This window comes from Larus michahellis, chromosome 4, assembly GCF_964199755.1.
Source record: "Larus michahellis chromosome 4, bLarMic1.1, whole genome shotgun sequence".
Classification (NCBI taxonomy): Eukaryota; Metazoa; Chordata; class Aves; order Charadriiformes; family Laridae; genus Larus; species Larus michahellis.
Window position 1 is genome coordinate 9,241,211 of NC_133899.1, and position 13,590 is coordinate 9,254,800.

Genomic DNA, 13,590 nt, shown 5'->3' on the forward strand with positions numbered 1-13,590 from the left:
GCACTCACACTACTGTCTGCTTCCAGGGTATGAAATGAGTTTTGTCTTGTAGATGATAATTTCTTTCTCATCCTTATCAACTAATGAAAATCAGAAAAACAAACAAACAAACAAGCTATTTGTTTCAATGATTTTTGTTCTTATTTTGCTTATCATATGTTCTTATTATATTTATTAAAATCTCTGCTGAGCACAACAGTTATTTAACCACAAAATAGTCAAAATGGAATTTAGGCTACTAAATTATTCCTGGATTTTGTCTGTTCTGTGAGCCTATATTATCAGGACAAATAGCTACATCCATCAGTTCACAGGTCCCAAAACACAAGCTGGTGTCTGAAAATGTGGCATAGTAAATATACGGTTTCTCTGCCATCGGCCACTAGAAAATAATCCTCAAAGGAACAGACGTTAACTAACATTTTCCAGTGGATCTTTGTGACTCATTGAGTTGGATGACAGAGACCGTCCTTTGCACAGGGGTGGGCAGAAGAGGAGGAAAAAAAATCGAATTATTATTCAGTCTCTAAATGCTGTACATAAAATAATCTTATTTATGATTATTCAGTTTCCATGGCACGTTCAAAGGCATCATGTACAGTTAAATTAAGTATAATATTGCATTGTCATAGACTTAAAGTGATTAAGAAAGAATATGCTTGTTGAGGTTAAAACCTGACCCATGTTGTGATTATGAGAATAACATGATAGTGATATAATAGAAAATTAGTAATTTTTACAGTCTCAGTCTTGTAAGATCTGGAGCTGTGCTCTGTACCACAACCTCCTGCTGTTAATTCTTGCCTTCCTTTCATCACCAATCCCCACTGGAGTCATCGGCCAATTAGTGGGAGCAATAACAGATAGATGAATTTTTGACTATATTGGATACTCCAAATGAAAAAAAAACAAAAACCCAAAAGAACCAGTGTGCCAGAAGTATACGTAAAAGGTTATGAAGCAATATTAGAGATGATGTATAAAGATTACATTGTATATTAAGTGCACAATGAAAATGCCTAGCAATTCTCAAGGTTAATAACTTCTTTATTTAGATGCGCCATCCTTTATGCTTGGATAGTGCCGAGGAATTTCTCAGTGGAATCATTGGGAATTTTTCCATTGACATTCACAGGAGGTCAATGAGGTCAATATTATCTAGTGGCAACTACTGGAATGTAATGCTTAAGAAATGTATTCTTTAGTAAAATACCAGTTTATGAAGCTGGGATTTTTCAGGCATAAATAATCATGGAATAAAGTACTTCTCCTGGGACGTAAATGCAATGACCTCATCAGCATTCTGCGCCCTTCACTATGTCTAGGTAGCTGCACTCAGCATAATAGATTGTGATTCTTTTTCTTTTTTATTTTTTTTAAACTATTCTTGTTTAAAACCCCCTTTTTTTCTGTGCTATTTTCAGTGACACTCTACAGATGTTTCAAAGAGGTATGAATAATATTTGTTCACCTACTTCACAATGTGAGAAAGGTTAGCTTGAAGCACCTTCATTTTAGCATGCACGCATGTCTCAGGTGTTCTTCAGTAGGATTGTGAAAGGAACATCAGTTAAGTTAGAGGAAAATCAAGTTTAAATATTCTGTTGTATGGCATAATTTACAATATAGAGCATAAGTGAACTAACTAGTGTTGCACAGTCTTATCAATTTTTATGTTGCTTTCTTGTGTTCCCTGCCTTCTTACAAAAAGCTGCAGACATTTACAGCTCTGAAGCTAAGTACCTCTTAGAAAGATTTAACAGTTTTATTACAGCCTCATTATTTATTTAAATCATTAACTAATGCTTTATGTAAATATTTTTATTATTGCTTTTTATTTTGCAAGTCTACTTTGATTTTTCATGCATAAAATCTGAGTTAAAGCACATATGCAGACTTTTCAAAGATGTGCATGAGAACATACAGAATTTTAATGAGGGGTACATGCTGACAGACTGGAGGAACTCTTGTTTCTCACTGTAGATGCTGCTCACTGAGACAAATGCATAAGTTTTTCTTCTTGCATTTTCAATTGCTGAAATGGATAGTAAAGTAAAATATTTGCACTAGGTGCAGCTCTGGCCAAGAATGAGGAATTAGATGCATATTGCTAAGTGCTTGAGCATGAATGCAGACCTGCTGCAACCAGTAAAGCCTCTTTGGGATCCACCTGTTATGGTAAATTATTGCTAAATCTGACTGAAAACTGAAATTAAAAAACATTTGAAGGCGGAGCTTTCCTACAGGCTTTTACTCATTTACTTATGATCGCAGGCAGAAATTGCCTTTTTGTGGGTGATGTGTTCAAATCAACCGAATTATGAGTATCATTTTTACACTTTACACCAACTTCTTTTGTGACTCAGCAGGATCTGTCCAGACTGGGAGCCGGACTCATAAATCAGTTGTTCAAAACATATCATACAAAAAATAAATAAATTTCTCCAACACGGAAAACTGGGAAAATAGGGATGGTCATCTATTTATTTTTACAGTATGTGGTTGTTCACCTACATCAACAATTAGAGGTGGGATTTTTTTCATTTTATATCTTGGTTTTCTTAGTTTGAAGTAGCAACATAATCCAAAAGCTGCCTGGGGTTTTTTTTAACATACCCTTATGTTCTCTCTCAGATACACTCATTCAGGGTTTTTTTTCTGCCATTTTATTTTTTTAATACTTTTATGCTAAACACAAAACGAAGGTCAATAATTAGTAGTGGGTATAATCACTGTAGCTATTGCAGTATATAATTTAAAAAGAACTTATTAACTTAAGTAGGACTTGGCCCCAGCCCCAATGTGTAAGATACGCTACTGATTTTAAAAAGAGCTGAGACACTCAACAAATCACAAGAGTTTCTGGCATCTTTCTGAACACACATTCTAGCAAGAAAAGACAAGAAGAAAACCCATCTGGACTTAAGAGGTTTTTTGTGTTTTTTTTTTGCTATCAGGCAGGTTACCATTCTGGCACTTAATTCCGCTCTCCTCATGTCATTACAAAGAAAAATAATTAAATCCTCTAATATTATACATCATGGCTAGCAATCGTAGCTCAGTATACAGGCAGCCTAAGTTACTGAGATGATCATAAAGACGGTACTTTTGTTTTTTTCTTCTTCTTGACAAGTGCTGAACTCATCTACTGGATGTAAGCGTCACTTAACCATGCAAAAATCACACAGATAGTAAATCTAAATTCAAAATTTGAAAAAATACCTGTTGGATATTTCCAGTTGACAAGGAAAGAAGCACAGAAGACAGACTTTCAAAACCCCAAAGAATTAGAAGCTCAATATGTTTAGCTAAACCTCTCTTATTTAGACGTTTCTTAAAACTTGGACTCGACCTTGCAAAGCACTCTAATACATCCTGAATATAATGCGCAGGGTGCTGCAAATGCCATATTCAATTTTCCTTTCCTAGACTGGAGCTACAGCGGTTAGAGGTAGGAAAGCTCAAACTTTCTTGTTATGTTCTAGGTTACTCTTAGCTCTCTTTCTGTATTTGGGGGGGGGGGGAAGGCGAGGGGGGTAAGGAAGATACTTTTAATTTTTACTTAGCTTTGGATGTAGAAAATCAAAATCAAAATCAAAAACTCACTGTAGAGGAATTAGAAATGTTTGGGGCTGCATCCTCACCTGGAGTAAATACTTGTAAGTAACAGCAGTAGGAAGTCTGAGCTGTTAGAATATCTGCATCCTTCATCTTTGCTTAAGGTTAGCCTGTTACATTTACTATTCTGTAATATGCCAAATATAAAACTTTTTATTATACTTTATTGAAATTTCTGGATGTCCTCATAAAAGTCTAAATGTTAAAGGAACAATATTAATAAGTCATTGAGTTCTTTTTGTGTTCACACATATTTCTTGGCAGTAAAAGAATATTACATTGCACCAGCTGTGCAGAACAGAATTTTGATTCTTGTTCTGGGTCAGTTAAAATGTGCATGTAACAAAATCTGAGTCTGGCATATGATGCTGGATCTCAAGTCTTATTATATGCTGTATAGACTTGGGAAGGCTTGTTGCTAGGTTTCTGTTGGGGTTTTTTGTTTTGTTTTTTTAAATCTGTGCCCGTCATTTAGCAAACATAGGAGACTTCAGATTAAAAAACTGGTCATTTATGGCTCTTTCAGCTGAAGTGTGTGAAAGGATACAGTTATCATATATTCGCATTAACTAATTTTATATAGCCGAAGTTAATACTATAAATCTTGGTTTCATCTATATTCTTATAAATACATGATATTGTTAAGATAAAAGTGATATGTTTGACAAATAGGTATAGTTTGAAATCTTTAGTACTTATTTCACTCTCAGAGAGAACAAATATTGTCCAGTTTTACAGCACTGCTTAACGTTTCATCATCTTCAGTAGTAAACATTTTCAGTGCTATGCAGATGCTTTTATTATATGATTCATAATTTTAATGGTCTTCTGAAACCACATGCAGAAATATTCTCTAGATGTGTCTGTTTTGTACAGTGTTCTCAGGCAGATTGATTCCAGTGCGGATAGATCAGTGGGATTTTCTTTCTTTCTTGAATCAGAACAGAATTGCACTAGTATGTAGGTATACCGTACAGCTTTGTTTATCTGATACCAGTTTGGTCCATAACACATCTAATTGCAATAGCAGGAATCAGTGTAATGGGAGTGAGGATGAAAAAATTTTCTGTCCTTCACTTGCAGCTTCCCATACCTTTGATAATTTTATTGTGGTTACAAGTTTTGCTATCTAATTGTTAAAGAGAAATGTCTTTATGAAAGATCCATCAAAGTAAACACAGGCTCATTTTCAGTGCTGCAAAATTCCAATGGCCTCAGGCAGCTTCAAGGGATGCCAGTTCACTGTTCCAGAATGTTAGAAGAAAATAAAATGTAACTAGTGTTAGGCTGTCTTCCAATGTCCTCTGAACTATGGGAACAATCAGTTTACACTGAGAACTCCATCTCTACGTCTCCATGAAACTTCAGCAGACTCTAGTCTCTAAACCCTATGAGGTTGGCCACCAGAGTTTTTAAAGCGTCATAAATGGAACTAAGTTTGAGCACATGACATTAAAGAACTGCAACTTTAATAGCATAGGATGAAAATATTTTTAAATTCTAGTTTTTTGAAATTGGTATTTTCTTCAGTGCTGAGCTCACTATTGCTTTTTGAGAGGTTTGTGAATCCTTATCTAATCTAAATGGTTATCTGGCCTTATATCCATTTTTACTCTCTGATATCCTTCAATCAGGTTTGCTTTTCAGACTTTCACTTCACATTGGTTTTTCATCACACATAGTAAATACTTGGTTTATATGGAGCAAGTCCCTTTTATCAACCTTAAAATGAAACTCCGTTTTTAAAGTGTGTATCCTTTACAAAAGTCTCCTATCACTGAAGCTTCCTAAGTTTCATGATTTTGAAGAGACTGTGTCCAAAGTGCTGTGTCTAAAATTTCTGATTCAGCAAAGCCGGTATGAGCAATCCTACTTCTACCCAGAAAACATTTAGGCATGTATTTCAGCCCACAGAAAGCAAAGCTGGTTCTCTGTGCATAACTGCTTTGTTAAATCAGGGTTGTAATGTCCTAAAGTTCCTCAAATTCTTGTTTATGAACGTGAATTCTCTAAATCTGGACTATAGCTTTGTTTTGCTGCATCAAGAGTTCATACTTAAAATCAATTAATGTGCTTAATGCACAGAATGATCTTCCAGATTCTGTTTTAAGGATGTCATTGTCATCTAATCTGTCATGCTCTCTCAGTATTATATACATTAAACTCATTCTTTTAAATAATTGCTATTGAAAGCAGGTAAGAGTCTTAAACATTGATACGGTCTTAAATTTAGTATCTTCATATGTTAACAAGGGGATTCTTATAATGTAGCAATCAAAACATTTTTCATATGCTAATGCACATGAATATTTTTTTCTCACTTGTGGGAGGCAAGCACATCTTATTTTTCAATTTAGTAATTATTTCATTTGTCTTGATTTTAAATAGCCCTATTCTTAATAAGCAGAAAACTACATTCTTTATTCATTTGGGTAAATTAGATCCTACTGTGCCTTCTTCCTTGTACCTTCTTGTTTGTCTTGCCAAATTCCTACATTTACAATAACTATACATTCATTTTTAAAGGTTATGTTACATGTCTAGAATATCAGCAACTTTTATTGTGTATTTACTCACAAAACACTTCTGAAAACAGTAAGTTTTAAACTGATTTTGGGTGTTTAAAAGCTCTCGAAAATCATATGGCCTATCTTCATCCTTAGACACGTAAATAACTTTGTAATTTGGTCTATAGCGGGTTTGCATAGAACATATCACTGGAACTGAGCAGAGCTGCCGGAGCCCTCTAGGAGCACCTTTGCGACTGAACTCCTGTCCCACAGATGAATTTTTATATATCGGTAAAAATACCAAAAGTCATTACTTTCTCTTGATGAGAGCGCAGCGGAGTTTACCTGATGAGGCGGCAGCGGGGGCAGCTGCAGGGCGGGCTCTGTGAGGAGAGACCGGCGCCACCCTCAGGCGGATACCGCCAGGTCCCGCCAGTTCCGACCGGTTCCAGCCGGCTCCTGAGGGAGCCGGCGCAGCACAGAGCCCAGCCTGTCAGCCAAGCGCACCGCTCCACTGTGAAAACATTTAAGAAAGGGCAGAATAGCTCACAGGCACTAAGGAGTGAGGAGGAAAAAAGGTTTGAGAAACAACGCGGTGAACACCAAGGCCGGAGGAGGGAGAGGAGGAGCTCCAGGCGCCGGAGCAGACATTCCCCTGGAGCGGTCACACAGACGGGTATCCACACCGCAGCTTGTGGCGGGCGGGGCAGTGGCTGTTTCCTGAAGGAACTGTGGCCTGTGGAGTGCCCGTGAGGGAGCAGGGGAAAAATGTGAGGAGGAAAGAGCGTGAGAGAGGAACTGTTATAAACTGTTTATAGTCCCCCCAGTCCCTGTACCCCTGTGCTGCGGGAGGGAGGGGGGAGTCGGGAGCGAAGGAGGGAATCTGAGCCTGAGGAAAAGGCACAGGGAAGGTATTTTAGCTTTTGTCTTTGTTTCCCACCACCCAAATCTAGTTCAATTGCCAATAAATTAAATTACTTTTTCCTAAGTTGAGTCTCTTTTTCCTGTGATGGTAACTGATGATGTCCACGTCTTTATTGTGACCCACAAGCCTCTTCATCTGATTTTCTCCCCCTGGTCTGGATGAGGAGGGTGCGTGAGAGAGTGACTGGGTGGATGTTTGGCAGCTGGCCAAGGTCAATCACCACAAACTTCATTTGAATTTTTAGCAGATGGAGTATTACTGATGTTTTTTTGCCTACTATTCCAGGTAGCCTAGAACTACAGAATTTTTTTTGATTTCTGAAACACTAAAAGTTGTTTGGGTCTTTAGATTAACCAGAGTTGTTATTCCAAGACCAGAAATCCCTTTAACATAACAATTATTGGGTTCCTTGTAAGAGTATTTTAAAACAGTTTTAACTTTGGAGTAGATATGGCGCATCAAAGTTGTCTTCTTTAAATTCACTGCATAAAAAACATTTTTCCTAATCTCACCTCTCTCCATATGACAGATCTTTTGCTGACCTTTGGTTTTGTCACTAGAACGCAGTGCAACTCTTGAGGGATCTGAGGCTCTTTAACAGGACTTAAATGAATGCTTTCATAAAAATGGTTAAGTTCTGATTCAGTGTCTGGATAATCTAGCATCAATACGTACAGCAACTGTGATAAATCCAGGTTAGTAGATAATTAGTGACTAAATGTCTCATAGAATAGAATAGAACAGCTAATAAGTTTATCTTATTGTAAATAAACACCTTTTTTATTTAATGACGAGGCTGTGATTCTTAATCCCTTCTTGAGTGCAGAAGTTCAAGTGTTGGATTTTATTGTTTCGTGGTTTGTTGTTTGTTTGGTTTTTTTTAATGAAGTCATTCATTTCCATTCATGTCATAAAGTCATTCCATCTTTAAGAGAACAGGAGGGAAATGCTGGAGGAGGATTAGACTCTTGATAGCTGTGCCTCATAAAGAGAGATGAAATGAACAACCCTTTCTGGCCTATGTAGGCCATTGATTAATAGGAGATAGTAAGGATCAACATCCAGCGCCTTGCAGAATGTGCTGTGGCTACCTATCCCGGGGTGTGACTTACCTGTAAATATGGAGATGAGTAATTCTTTTTTCTAGATACAGACTCTCTTTCCGAAAGAATTTTCAAAGACTTTGTACACTACCTTGTTTATGACTGATTTTAAGACTATTTTAATGCAATATCACACTGATAATTTATCCCTTGCTGTTTTGTACATTACCTATTTTAACATGAACTCTTAAATGGTTTATGGTAGAAAAGAAGAATGGAGATTTTTTTTTTTTTTCTTAAATATCATTATTTGTCAAGTAAGGCTATTCAGCTGTTAAGGTTTTTACTCATATTTAATTGCAATAACATTCATCAGTTTATGTTAATCAGATTAGATAGGTGTGGTGATAAGTGGAGATCTGAATATAATCAAAATGAATGAACTGCTCTACTTAAAGACAAACATTGTCAGAGACAATAGGGAAAACATGCCATGTACTATGAACAAAAAGAGTCTGGAAGTGAAAGATAAACAAAAAGGAAAATCTCATTTTGAATGTTTATTTAAAGCCTCTTTCTTGTTTTTGAAAATTGTATGATACAGAGTATACAATATAGTGGTAACTTTCAGAGGAGAATGGCTGAATTAGGATACCTCTACGTTTTCCAATATTACAATGTCTAGCTCACACAGAGCTTGACTTACACAAATAACAACTATGGAATATTTGCACTTTTTACCGCTTTGGAGGAAATGCATACATTCAGGGATCGGGGAAAATAATCCACAATCAACTCCCTTTCAGAGCAGGCACTGTAGTAGCTAAGGTAGCAAGACTGAGTAGTCTGCTCTTCTTTGTGACAGACACATCTCTTCAGTACACCTTGTCAGTTGATTTATCTGCTAGTATGGTGTTTTAAATTCTTTCTTACATCTTCTGTGAAAGATCCAAAATGACTCACTCCAGGCTATGGGTTTCACTGTCTAAATTATCAGTTTGTATGGATACAACATTGCACCTTCTGTTGTTTAATACTGACGTCTTCCTTCTACCTCACTTTAGGATTTCGGGACTCTCTACATTACTAGTTGGTTGTTGTGGCTGTTGGTTGGCTGTGATCTTCAGTATATGCTTAGTTTATAATAATTTGTTGATTCAGAAGATGTTACTGAATTTTGATAATTTGTAGGCATATATCTGTATAATTGTACCTTTGAGGTAAGGATGAAGAAAGAAGTAGAGCGTACACATGCGTGCATCAGAAGCAGCTGAAAAAATGAATTTGTAGAGCATAGCAAAAGTTTTGTCTTGGGAATAAAATATTTTTCAGAATATATGCATGCAGTTGTTATAAAGTGTGTATATTTCTGACAACAGTTAGGTTAAGACAATTATTCTTTCAGTTGTCACCAGTACTAAGGGAATGCTAATCTACATTGTTTTCTACACAGCTTTGTTGCCTATTGCAATGATCATGGCTACAACATCTAGTCAGAGAGAAGGAACAATAACAATATAATTCTCATAGCACAGTGTCTGCAGGGCTTGGAAGACATAGCATGGAAACGGACCTCAGTGTAGATAAACTCCATTGCGTGTGATTTTTTTTTCCTTCTCTTCAGTATATTTGAAGCTAACCTTTTGTGAGGAGTTATATCAGTAGACAGGAAAGGTGGCAGAGAGGAAATAAAGACTGATTGATAGAAGAACAAAGTTTTGACCATCCTCAGAGAGAAGCAGTGACTCAAACGAGAAAAGTCCCAGCTATGATTACACAGTATTTGCCTGTTACAGAAGCTGTAGAAAAAAAGTAAAATTAAATCCAATTCTACAAAAGAGGTAGAAGCAGAATAATGCTTCTTCCCTTGCATCCTCTGCAGCATTTAAACAGGATTTCAGCTGCTGCGCTTCCTGGAGCCAAGAAGAATGTAAACCACCTACTACTGCTGTATGGCAATGAAGAAAGACTGTGAGATATATCACAAGGCCCTCTCAAAATGGGCACAGAAACTCCCATGTGCAGTGCATAGCTGCATGTAAATTTATTTTTGAAAGGTGAAGAATTCTTTCTAACATAGCCAGCACTTGGATTATTTATAACATGCAGCAGAAATGCAGAGATGCAAGAAGTTCTCCCTGAGTGGTTCCCTCTCTACCTTTTTGATTTTTAAGGGAAAGAATTGGTAAGTAATCATTTCAAACTCGCTGGTGGCCATGATGTGTTCGTCTAAGGTATTGGAAAAACATGCAAAAGTAGATTAAAATTGGATGCCAAAATAGGCTAGAATTGGATGGCTGCAGTTGTTCCCAGCCCAGCTGCCTGCCTTGCTCTCCTGATGAATGATCAGTTTCCCTGCTCAGAGGGGTGATATTGTTTCATGAATCAGCTCTTGAACTAGCATAGATTTTACCCTTTTATACTAAGTGAGAGGAAAGAAGTCTTATAATTACCATTACCTTATAATTTGGGTGTTTAAAGTAGAGGGGAGTGAAAATAGGGAAAACTTGTATAAAAGTTTGTTCCAAAGTAGGTGAAAGGTGAGGAAACATACTGTATGTGCAAGATGCCTTTGGAGAAACAAGCATCTGTCTATTTTCATAGTTTCAGTATTTGTTATTTGAGGAAATAGAGGCTATATTTGCTCTCAGGTAAGGATAATTAAAAAGAAATACAGGTGTTCTTGGAATGGTGATTCAGGAACAGGAAGGAAGGTTGCTTTAGGATAAGCTGGTAGGAGTCACTATTCCATTTCGGGCCATGATGAGAATGTTTGCAAAGCTGCCTGTTTCACAGGTATGCTTCCTGGGGACTTTATTGTGTACAAGGGAGATTTACTGGTTATTTCCCAGGGATGCCTTCAGTATCCTACACAAAGAGGATGCAGAGCAAGATAAATTTATGTCTGCAAACGAGGAGATTGCTCTCTCTGTGCTGAATCACTTCCCTGGCAATCATTGTGTATGAGATACATGAAGGTGCAGTGCAGTTAGCAAAGGCTTCTTCTGTTCAGTGGAACATTAGCACTTCAGCAATTACACAAAGTAGCAAAATTTTGCATTGCCCGTAACTTCCCACCCCCCCATCCCCAAGGTGTAGGGAGTGTAGGGAAGCTGGGACAACAGTCTTAAGTAAAATGTAATTGATTGTATTTATCTTTTTTTTTTTTTTTGAGTGTCATTATGCATAATACTGTTGACTCCTAATGTACTATTTTACTTATTCAAGGAAGACCAGCCAGCCTAACAAAGAAAACATTTTGTTTTCGATATGGTTTTCTTGGTTTCTCAACTAACAAGGAGAAAAGAGAAAATTGCGATCAACTTTGAAATAGATCAAGGTTCACTTGTAAGTACTGCACACAATTCTATATCAGTAAGTGTTTGTTCATTGCTCAACTAAGATTCTGCTAGAGTGAAAGCAGAGATTTTTATTCATGTGAGCACCTACTGACAGGGTGAAGTGATTTGTTCAAGTCAGCAAAAGGAACACCTGAAAGAAGACAATAATGACATTTGTGTAGAAAACAAATATGAGATAATTTGGTCTCTCATATAGTCCTGCATCCGTGCTGCTTTGTTTTATTGAATGCTTTGTGTATTTTCTGGATGAGTTATTGTACCTCTAATCGACAGACCAGTTAGTTGCCAATGATCTTGGAACTAACTAGTTGCATTACACTGCTGCATTTGGCCAAAGAGCGTGTTTGTTCTAGGAGGGCTCTGTATGGCTCTAAGGGAAAATGGGAAAAGTGCAGCTTCTATTCTTTTTTTTTTTTTCCCCTTTCTTTTGGTCTAATATATATGGTCTGAGGAGGCAGAAAAAAAACAAAACAAACCCTTTGGCTTCTTGTTTCTTACATTAAAAAAAGCCCCAAACCTAGTACTGTCACTTAGTATAAACTTTACATATCAACCAATAAAGGAGGAATATATCAGAAATTATTTTCTGACCATGTCGCAGTACATCCTTATTTTTATCTTGGTTACTTGTGCTGTCTTTTTTGTTGCCTTTTTTCCATGACTGGTTTTTTGCACTAGATATAGCTTGTAAACTGCTTTAATCTTTCCTTCAGAAATAATTTAATTTTGGGGAATATGTTCTCCAACATCATTCATGACTTTTTAATGTTCTTGGTCAGCCCATGAAATAGCTTTGGCGTTTAGAAGATCTTTATGTTGTTAATTATTGTGTTTCAAGATTCCTCCATGAATGTAATCTATATAATATATCACATACCATAAAAAAGCAGAAAACTTATTGTCAAATTAGAACTTTTAATATACCAGTAAATTTTGATGACAATGCTGTAAAAAGCAGAACTTTCCTTTGCAATAACTTCTTTCACATGTGTTTTACTGAGCTGCTTATGGTACAGCTTCAAAAGAATAATGATAGTATATCAGATTTAAGTAACCTAGAATACCCCTTAACAAAGGGTTCTTTCAGCTGCTGTATCTTGACTGTTTGTAGTCGTTTTCTGTGCACAAAAAAGTAACTGGCATTGAAAATATTAATGATGATATGCTTGGTTCCTGGATGGTCAAACAGTATCATCATCTGGAAAATGCTGTTTGTTTTTTTTCTAGTAAAGAAACATTATCTTTCTGATTTTAGTGTTGTTATTTTATACATTTACAGTATTAATTAGTGCATCATGCTGGCAGGAAAAAAGAGCTCAAATTCTGTAATGTATTGCATATTAAGGAGTATTCATAGCTACAGATCTGCTCTTTTGTACAGCTATAAAGTGCTTCAGTCTTCAAATTGTTATTGGCCCAGTGCCTTTCTCTGAAAGGTGAAAATTATTGATCTGGATCACAAGAATATTTTGAGTTTTTGGAACTGGAGTAATCTCATGTAACTGCAGATGTTGATAAAGTAGATGTCACTTGAGAAATAGGTGTCATTTGAACTAGTCCTTTAGGCTACCTTTATAGTTGAGAAGTCGCAACTTTTGTAGCATTATTTGTCTTACCCTAAGATACTCACTTCAGGATGACATGAATCATGCTGTAGAAGGTGCCTATTTCTTATGTTTGACTTTAAAGCAATCGAGGAGACTGGCTGAGCCATAGATATGTATATCTTAACAGTTAAATCCCAGCTCTAGTGTTTTGGTAGTTTATAGAACTTAACTTTTCTATTTTACCTGCCTGTGAAAGCTGCCTGTTTAAAATCTCTTGGAAAGTAGAGGTATATTGTTCCTCAACTCCAGAGTTACCCTAGCTCTCTGGCAGCCTGATTCCATCCAGGATGCAACAGGAGCACAGGAAGAACAGAAGTGGGGAAAAAGGAGTTTCAGAACAGGAAACAACTTGTGCGTGGTTGTATTGATCCTGGCTGCAGAATATGAGCTCACTGAAGAGGCTTTGCAGGAATGGGAGGGCAAGGTATGAGCCAAGTTAAGGAACGGGAGACCTGAACAGCTATCTCCAGATATGATAGGCATAGGTACTTCAGTGGAAGAACTGATATCGAGACTTCTCTATGT

At 36.8% G+C, this 13,590-nt stretch overlaps 1 long non-coding RNA gene across 1 annotated transcript in view; it reads left to right on the forward strand.

Moving 5' to 3' along the window:
* Positions 1 to 6,572: 6,572 nt before the first annotated feature.
* The window catches only part of LOC141741818 (uncharacterized), a 96,514-nt gene continuing 89,496 nt past the window's right edge, over positions 6,573 to 13,590 (forward strand). The window contains exon 1 of the long non-coding RNA XR_012586488.1: positions 6,573 to 6,804. This is a non-coding gene — a long non-coding RNA (uncharacterized LOC141741818). The remainder of the gene's footprint in view (positions 6,805 to 13,590) is intronic.